The sequence below is a fragment of the Cupressus sempervirens genome, chromosome 5 (assembly GCF_028749045.1).
Source record: "Cupressus sempervirens isolate cs-2001-9-10 chromosome 5, ASM2874904v1, whole genome shotgun sequence".
Classification (NCBI taxonomy): Eukaryota; Viridiplantae; Streptophyta; class Pinopsida; order Cupressales; family Cupressaceae; genus Cupressus; species Cupressus sempervirens.
In genome coordinates, this window is record NC_143122.1 from 115975619 (window position 1) to 115985331 (window position 9713).

A 9713-nucleotide genomic window follows, 5' to 3' on the forward strand; every position below is an offset into this window, starting at 1 on the left:
ACTATTCAGAACAACTTCCACATAACCACATACTTCCTGAGACATCAACCTCAACTCCTCCTCTGGATCAACTGGTCACCTAGCCATTGTATCCTAATTACAAAGAACATGAATAAACTAAACATTAGCTTTTCCTTAGTATTTAATTTGTGTCTTGTTAGATAAATTAAGATGCATCATGATCAATCAACGTTATAGAAGGAAAAAACCATTCCTAGCATTTTCATTAAATAATTAATAGAAAACCATCACAAATGTTTTTTACCACATTACATAAGTTTGTTTTAAGAATGCAGACTGTAAAGCATAGAGCTACTACAATTTTATTGTAAAGCAACTATGAGAAATAAATTGGCACATTGTTGAAAAGTCATGTGAGCTCCATATGAATGGATATTCCTAATAGTATATGAGTCTGTGTCTCATCTCACATTCAAACTCAGTGACCTTCATTACCTAAGTTGAATTCCTTCTAAAAGGTAGCAACTAAGAGATAAAAAGATTTGTATGGTTGATAATTGACAATAGTTCCATAGGGCAGACTAAAGGGGAATCTGTTTGTCCTTCTCACATTCAAACTAAGGTTTTGCATATCATCTCCACAGTTGAGTCATTGTCTTTACCTTCGAAATTCCCCTAACCCATGGACTTACTTGGAGTAATGTGCACGTTTGTTAGGCTGGAAATCCTACTTCCAATGCAAGAGGACTTCTCTGAAGGTAAGTTCAGCATTTTGGACATGGGCATTAGAGCTGAGATACTATGTTCCCAGCTTGACTTTTGACTGTATGAAATGATTCCTGAGACAATTTGGCTCAGAATCAAAGAGAAAATTGGGACTTGACTTAGAGTTGATAGTCTTGTTTCTAGCACGTGCATCCTTGAACCTGAGGAGGAGCATCTTGGCAATCTCTTTGCCCCTCAAAAGGCAGGCTGCTTCATCCTTTGCAAGTGAACAGTATCACCACAATTTTTTGTGTCTCTAATAGCTGCAAAAATAACCAGGCAAATATTAAATCAAAGTTATCCATCAAAGTCAATCATAAATGAATTCTTACTATAGTAAATTTTTTGCATTCAGAATTCAACCAAATATCTCAGTAATGATAACTTAAAATAAATCAAAATGTTTATAGAAATTTATAATATTATTCAATACTAACCGTCAGAGAAAGAATTTGGATCTTAGGATACTTATTGGCAATGCGTTTCTTAATTGCTTTGATTACTTCCTTTGCTTGTCTATTCCAACACAATCATATTGACCAATATAGACCCTTCATTACTATCACCATATCCAAATGTCCATTTATAAGAAAGAATTTAGAAGACAGAGTTGTTAACCTGCTTTATAAAAACCATACCAACATCTCTTATGCAAACTCTATTCATATAACAAAGATGGGATTACATTCTCTGAACATGGACTACCATTAATGCATAATACAGAGCAACTACCAATCAAATAATGTCAAATTGGGTTTACAAAAGAGGATAACAGTGTATCAATATTTGCAAAGCATAATCAAGAAATCTGAACCTAAGGTGGATTAAAGCAATTTAGCATGATTTTATGCCTTGTAACTCAGAGATGAAGGTATTTCCAAATATTTTGTATGACTTCTCATGTTAGACAAAAGATTATACAGACACATCTTATAAATATAGCCAAGATAGAATATATGACAAAAGGAGTAAGATTTCTTTGTGTCATTCAAGGTTCTTGGATAGGCAGCATGAATAAAACGAAATGCTTGCATTTCCTCAAAAATTCTTGAAATCCATGTTTGATTGTGACTACCATACATGTTGATCTGAGCATGCCTGGCTCCCAGTTACTGCTATGATATAGTTTAAGATTACTGCTATAACTGATAAGTGGTGATGTAGATGAGCAAATTTGGATAACAGTTTCTATATGTTAGGTGTCGAGAAGCTTCACTTTACAATTTAAAAAATGGTTCTACCATACATGCTGTCTTATTTTGTGTCATCTTGGAAAACATTGGATCATTCATGTAAACAAACCTAACAAGCTCTCTTGTGTGTTTATACTTAAGTTCTAACGTTTCTTTTCCAGCCTGCACTAGAAGACTCTTCTGAAAAGTAATTCAACATTATAACATAATTATGAGCTACGAAAGAATCAACTGTACCAAATCCTTACATAGCTGAAAACTATATAACCCATCACTGAAAAGTGATCAATATTACTCAAAAGATGCATTTGTTAAAACCATTGATTGATCAAAAGATGCACATCTTGTTTCCAGCTCGTACTGTTTCCATTTCTTAATCTATTAATTCTCTGAGCTTGATTGTTCTAACACCGTGCATAATGCTTTTATTGTTCCTTCCTAAATAGACTCTGAAAGGTATCAGAGAGAAGGTGCATATTGTAACTAAGTTTGGATTGACTTGGAGTAATGGCGAATTTGGTGTGAAGGGAGATCCTACATATGTCAGGGCTGCCTGTGAAGCAAGCCTCAAGAGGCTTGATATAGACTATATTGATCTTTATTACCAGCACAAGGTGGATATTATTGTACCCATAGAAGCTACTATAAGTCTTCGGATTCCAAACCCTTAACCTTGCACCAAAATACTATTTTTTCATGGCGCTGTAAGTTTTAAGATTCAAAATCTGTACTACTGTGATAGGTTTTTTATTTTAATTTTATTTATAAAATTTTGGGCAATGTTTTTTCTCCAAAAACTACATAGTTGAATCTTGAATTTGATTTGATGTGAGAAATATATTTTACATATCAATTCTTGAGATTGGTAAGTATGAAAGATTTTCTAGAGCAAGTCAAATTGTGATTTTACTACAAGGATTCAACTGTGTGGTTTTCTAGTGAAACGCATTGACACAAGTTATTTTAATAGTGGTTCACAAGAACTCATTTTTCATAAGAATGAATGGAACACGTAGTACTCATTACATTTAGATGATGCTCATAAGGTGAAGCATTAAGCCTTTCCATAAGGTCACTAAGTGCAATACTACTCCAACTTATTGTCATGAGAGATGAGTTCTTATGAAGCTAATGTAACATGAGTCAATGAATTTTTCTTAGAAACAACAAAATCAAAATTTCAAACCTCTAATTTCACTAGAAAATGTGTGTCTAATAATTAAGGTTGTATGGCTTTGGAGGGCAAGATTGTATCCCTTTGGCTCTTTACCGACGCCCAACAAAACATAAGAAATCTGATAACAAGCAAATCAGTTTTCCTTTTATATAGATGGGTGAACTGAAGAAGTTGGTAGAAGAGGGAAATATAAAATATGCAGGTTTGTTTGAAGCCTCTGCTTCAACAATCCGTAGGGCCCATGTAGTGCATCCAATCACTGTTGTGCAGCTTGAATGGTCTCTCTGGAGTAGGGATTCTGAGGCCCAAATTATTCCCACCTCTAGGTAAACGTTGTGATGATATAATACCTCAACAGTCAGTGATTCAATGTTTACTTTATAGATTGCAGAGAACCGAGAATAAATATTTGTGAATTGGGTTCACAGTATATACCAAAAGTTGAAGCTTTTCATAAGATTTTTTTTTGAACTTTGTTCCATTTGAACTTAGATAAGGAATAGAAGCTTACTTATATTTATTTTATTTCATTTTATTCCATTCATAGGGAGTTGGGGATTGGGATTGTTCCGTACAGTCCTTTAGGCATGGGTTTCTTCAGCACAGGAGGAAAACTTCTTCAAAGTGTGACAAATAATGACTTCATAAGGTAAAGGATAGGATTTTTTTTTCCATTTAATAATTGTACCATTTTAAAGATGATATGATGTTGAGTTCAAACATTGAGACTGAACAGCAAAGTAAAATCTAAACAAAAATCTACATGACAAGACTGACAATAAAGGTGAAAATTAATTTGATTGGATTTTGTCATTGTTGATTGTTTCATATCATAATAATTGATCTGTTAAACAGGGGAATCCGAGGTTTTAAGGTGAGAATCTTGAGCGGAACCAAGATCTATTACTAAAGCTAAGTAAGATCAGTTTAAGAAAAGGGTGTAGCCCAAGCCAGGTTGCTCTTGCATGGGTTCAAGACCAGGGAAATGATGTTGTGCCCATTCTTGGAACCACCAAGATGAAGAACCTGGATGATAATATCTTCTCTCTCAGGAAAATTGATAGCAGATGACATGAATGAAATCAAAGCCATCTTTCCTCTAGATGCTGTAGCTGGAGACCGACACAGAGCTGTTGATTTGCAATTGACCTGAATAAATTCAGAAATGCCCCCATACAACACTCTCCATTGAATTAAAGCATGTAAATGTTTGTGTTCTAGAGCAGAACATTTGCAATTGAGCTAGATGAATAAAGGGCTTTGAAGAGTTAGCAGTGTTAAAAAAAAAAGAATCTAAATAAATGGATTTTTTAGCCTTGTACTATATCAGTTATAAATGCTTATTATTGAAAATGTAGTATTTTTAAAGTCTATTAATAGAGTATTTTTAGAGCCTATTAATAGAGATCTTTTAGTAAATGACTCTATAAAGAGTTTTATAAACTTGGTGGAAATATATTTCGTTAATAGTAATGATACTGGCATTTTAACATTTATGCATGACAATATTTATGGACTAGTGATAAACCCAAACCCTTCCACATAGATCTTAAGCAGGAGTTAGTAATAAAGATCCAATAAATGAGTCGTAATGTCTCCAAGGTTCTCTCAGAGACTTCGATATTCAACCATTGTTACTCCACATAACTTGTGGGCTTGGACATCAGGATAACAATATGCCATTTATTATCAGTGCATGCCAAGGATACATTAGAGGTTTTCACCCCATATGTCAAAAAATTCACGTTTCAAAGTAGATAATCAAGAATGTCCATCTGGTGCCAATTACATGTTTTATTATCAAGACAAAGCACAAGAACTCGTAGCTACAAATAAATCCAAATTTCCTTGAATTTCCTTGAAACAATATGAAACACACTCAGAGAAGTGGTATAAGATTGAATAAGACCCATATTACATTACAAAAACCATATAAAAATCTCAAAGTCTTTCTAATACAAATTTCAAACTCGTTTATGATCATATTAATTTAAACAAAAATAAGTATATAATGGTAAGAAGTTGCATGCAGAAATTATTTATAATATTGCATTCAAATTCATTGATATGCACAGAAGTAGTGCCATGTAGAGTGTGGGAAGGGTCTACGTTGTATGGGTATGTCTCTCTTGATACAGAGGTGTGACGCCTGAGAAAGAAATGGTAGCCCTCGTTCACTATGTTGTGTACACAGATGTCACTTTTCTTGATACTTTAGAGTCTTAGACACTAATAAAATTATTGTAGAGAAAGTCAATCAACTTACTAAATCTATTATGACACCTCCATTCTAAACGCATTATCATATTAGACTTTGTGATCCAACGTATTGAAGAAATTACCTTAATATTGAAGAATTAATACAAGTGATGTTGTAGGTGTAGTGGGATTGCTTCCAAATTTTGACTCTTCCACAATTCCACTCTAAATATATAGTCCATGTCTAGTTCCTTTGTGCTCATTCCATTAGGAAGACTCCGGTCGAAGGAGTGAACCAGGGAAGCCAAAATTAAATGAAGCATCTTATCAGCCAAAGGAAGCCCTAGGCATATTCTTCTCCCTACTCCAAATGGTATAAGCTCAAAATCTTGTCCCTTAAAGTCAATAGTAGCTCCCTCTCCATCCAAAAACCTCTCTCACATAAATTTGGAAGCGTCCTTCCAACACAACAGGATCCCTCGCAATCGCCCACACATTAACCCATACTTGTGTGTCTTTGGGGATCACAAACCCCCTATTTCACAAGATCTTGATGCTTTATGGGGGATCAAAAGAGGACCAGGAGGATACAGTCGAAGCACTTCTTTCACCATTGCATGAAGGTAAGGTAGATGATCAATATCAGATTCCTCCACTCTTCTACTATGACCTACAACCTCCTCTAACTCCCCTTGGACATTTTCCATTTTATCTAGATTATGAATGAATTTTAGCATTGTGCATTCTATTGTTGCACTAGTGATGTTGAAACTAGCAATTAACAGATCCTGCATTATCGAAACACCCCATCCTCATTAACAAACGCCGCCACTCTCATCTTCAGCCCTAACTTGGCCTCCTTATTAGCAGACGACAACATTGATTGCAAGGATTTCATTAACATCGCCGCTACCACACACGTCTCCACGCACCCCCTATACATAGATGCCCCTTTCTAAAAAATCTTCGCCTTTGCCTCCTCCAGCCTGTGAAACCCTTCCTCCATTTTCGTCCTCAGCAATAATGAGTTTTTCCCACTTTTAAAAAAATTTAACATATGAAGCCCGTGTTGGTCAAAAATTCAACCAACACGGGCATGGATTTTAAAAAAAAGATATTTTTCATTGCATATTTCGAACAATCTAAAACATTTTAATAGATGGTTGAAAATTTTGGTTGAAAATTGGGGTCAAATGTACTAGTGTGAGTATGAATTCCAGCAACATTTCGATGCAAATTCTCATTCAACTTTTCAAAATGAAGAGATGAGGGTCTCTTAAATAGACTTTCCTGGAATTCATCAATGGTTGAGATCGATTTCAATCAACGGTAAAGATTAAAGGTGATGTTCAGTCATAAAGGAAGATTTCCAAATTAAAGGGAGTTAATTGATTTAATTTGAGTAAAATAAGGAGTTAACTAATTCAATTTGAGTAGAAAAAGGAGTTAACTGATTTAACTCATTTTTGATTAATAGTGAACAGGAAATTTTCATTTTTAAACTAAAGAGAGATTTTGTCAAGATATTTAATTTAATAAAATGAGATATACTCTCATAATTACTTTTTCTATTTAATTAAATAATCTTTAATTAATTAGAGACACTTTTCTTATTTAATTAAATAATTTAATTTAATTAGTTAGGAATGGCTTCTCATTTAATTAAATAAATTTTTTTAATTAATTAGAAGTAAGTACTCCATTTAATTAAATAATTTCATTTAATTATTTCAAAATTCTTTTCCAAACTAGTCAACTCAAGTCAACCGTGGTTAAATCTGGTCAACTTTTGGTCAAACTTGATCTTTGCGTATGTGAATATGAGCAAATGTGAGTATGAATTTTAGCAACAATTCGATGCAAATTCTCATTCAACCTTTCAAAATGAAGAGATGAGGGTCTCTTAAATAGACTTTCTTGAAATTCATCAACAGTTGAGATCAATTTCAATCAACGGTCAGGATTAAAGGTGAAGTTCAGTCGTAAAGGGAGATTTCTAAATTAAAGGGAGTTAACAGATTTAATTTGAGTAAAATAAGGAGTTAACTGATTCAATTTGAGTAGAAAAATGAGCTAACTGATTTAACTCATTTTTGATCAATAGTGAACTGAAAATTTTCTTTTTTGAACTGAAGAGAGTTTCTTATTTAATTAAATAACTTCATTTAATTAGTTAGGAATGGCATCTCATTTCATTAAATAACTTTGTTTAACTAATTAGAAGTAAGTACTCCATTTAATTAAATTATTTTGTTTAATTATTTCAAAATTCTTTTTGAAACTAGTCAACTCAAGTCAACCATGGTTAAATCTGGTCAACTTTTTGTCAAACTTGATCTTTGTGTATGTGAATATGAGAAAATGTCAGTATGAATTCTCGCAAAAATTCGATGCAAATTCTCATTCAACCTTTCAAAATGAAGAGATGAGGGTCTCTTAAATAGACTTTCCTGGAATTCATCAATGGTTGAGATCGATTTCAATCAACGGTCAGGATTAAAGGTGAAGTTCAGTCATAAAGGGAGATTTCCAAATTGAAGGGAGTTAACAGATTTAATTTGAGTAAAATAAGGAGTTAATTGATTCAATTTGAGTAGAAAAAAGAGTTAACTCATTTAACTCATTTTTGATCAATAGTGAACTAAAAATTTCCCTTTTTGAATTGAAGAGAGATTTTGTTGAGATATTTAATTTAATAAAATGAGATCTGCTCTTATAATTACTTTTTCTATTTAATTAAATAATCTTTAATTAATTAGAGACACTTTTCTTATTTAATTAAATAACTTCATTTAATTAATTAGGAATGGCTTCTCATTTAATTAAATAACTTTGTTTAATTAATTAGAAGTAAGTACTCCATTTAATTAAATAATTTCGTTTAATTATTTCAAAATTCTTTTCGAAACTAGTCAACTCAAGTCAACTGTGGTTAAATCTGGTCAACTTTTGGTCAAACTTGATCTTACTGTATGTCAATATGAGCAAATGTGAGTATGAATTCTTGCAACAATTCGATGCAAATTTTCATTCTACCTTTCAAAATAAAGAGATGAGGGTCTCTTAAATAGACTTTCCTGGAATTCATCAACGGTTGAGATCGATTTCAATCAACGGTCAGGATTAAAGGTGAAGTTAAGTCTTAAAGGGAGATTTCCAAATTAAAAGGAGTTAACAGATTTAATTTGAGTAAAATAAGGAGTTAACTGATTCAATTTGAGTAGAAAAAGGAGTTAACTGATTTAATTCATTTTTGATCAATAGTGAACTGGAAATTTTCCTTTTTGAACTGAAGAGAGATTTTGTTGATTTATTTAATTTAATAAAATGAGATTTTCTCTTATAATTACATTTTCTATTTAATTAAATAATCTTTAATTAATTAGAGACAATTTTCTTATTTAATTAAATAACTTCATTTAATTAATTAGGAATGGCTTCTCATTTAATTAAATAACTTTGTTTAGTTAATTAGAAGTAAGTACTCCATCTAAATAAATGATTTAGTTTAATTATTTTAAAATTCATTTCGAAACTAGTCAACTCAACATAACCGTGGTTAAATCAGGTCAACTTTTTGTCAAACTTGATCTTTGCGTATGTGAATATGAGCAAATGTGAGTATGAATTCTAGCAACAATTCGATGCAAATTCTCATTCAACCTTTCAAAATGAAGAGATGAGGGTCTCTTAAATAGACTTTCCTAGAATTCATCAACGGTTGAGATCGATTTCAATCAACGGTCAGGATTAAAGGTGAAGTTCTGTTATAAAGGGAGATTTCCAAATTAAAGAGAGTTAACAGATATAATTTGAGTAAAATAAGGAGTTAACTGATTCAATTTGAGTAGAAAAAGGAGTTAACTCATTTTTTATCAATAGTGAACTGAAAATTTCCCTTTTTGAACTGAAGAGAGATTTTGTTGAGATATTTAATTTAATAAAATGAGATTTTCTCTCATAATTACTTTTTCTATTTAATTAAATAATCTTTAATTAATTAGAGACACTTTTCTTATTTAATTAAATAACTTCATTTAATTAGTTAGGAATGGCTTCTCATTTAATTAAATAACTTTGTTTAATTAATTACAAGTAAGTAATCCATTTAATTAAATAATTTCATTTAATTATTTCAAAATTCTTTTCGAAACTAGTCAACTCAAGTCAACAATGGTTAAATATGGTCAACTTTTGGTCAAACTTGATCTTTGCATATGTGAATATGAGAAAATGTGAGTATAAATTTCACCAACAATTCGATGCAAATTCTCATTCAACCTTTCAAAATGAAGAGATGAGGGTCTCTTAAATAGACCTTCCTGGAATTCATCAATGGTTGAGATTGATTTCAATCAACGGTCAGAATGAAAGGTGAAGTTCAGTCATAAAGTAAGATTTCCAAACTAAAGAGAGTT

The 9713-nt window shown here is 32.1% G+C and overlaps 1 pseudogene; it reads left to right on the forward strand.

Moving 5' to 3' along the window:
• The first annotated feature begins 661 nt into the window (after positions 1-661).
• Positions 662-4249, forward strand: LOC149554788 (putative aldo-keto reductase 2; annotated as a pseudogene).
• The last annotated feature ends 5464 nt before the right edge of the window (positions 4250-9713 follow it).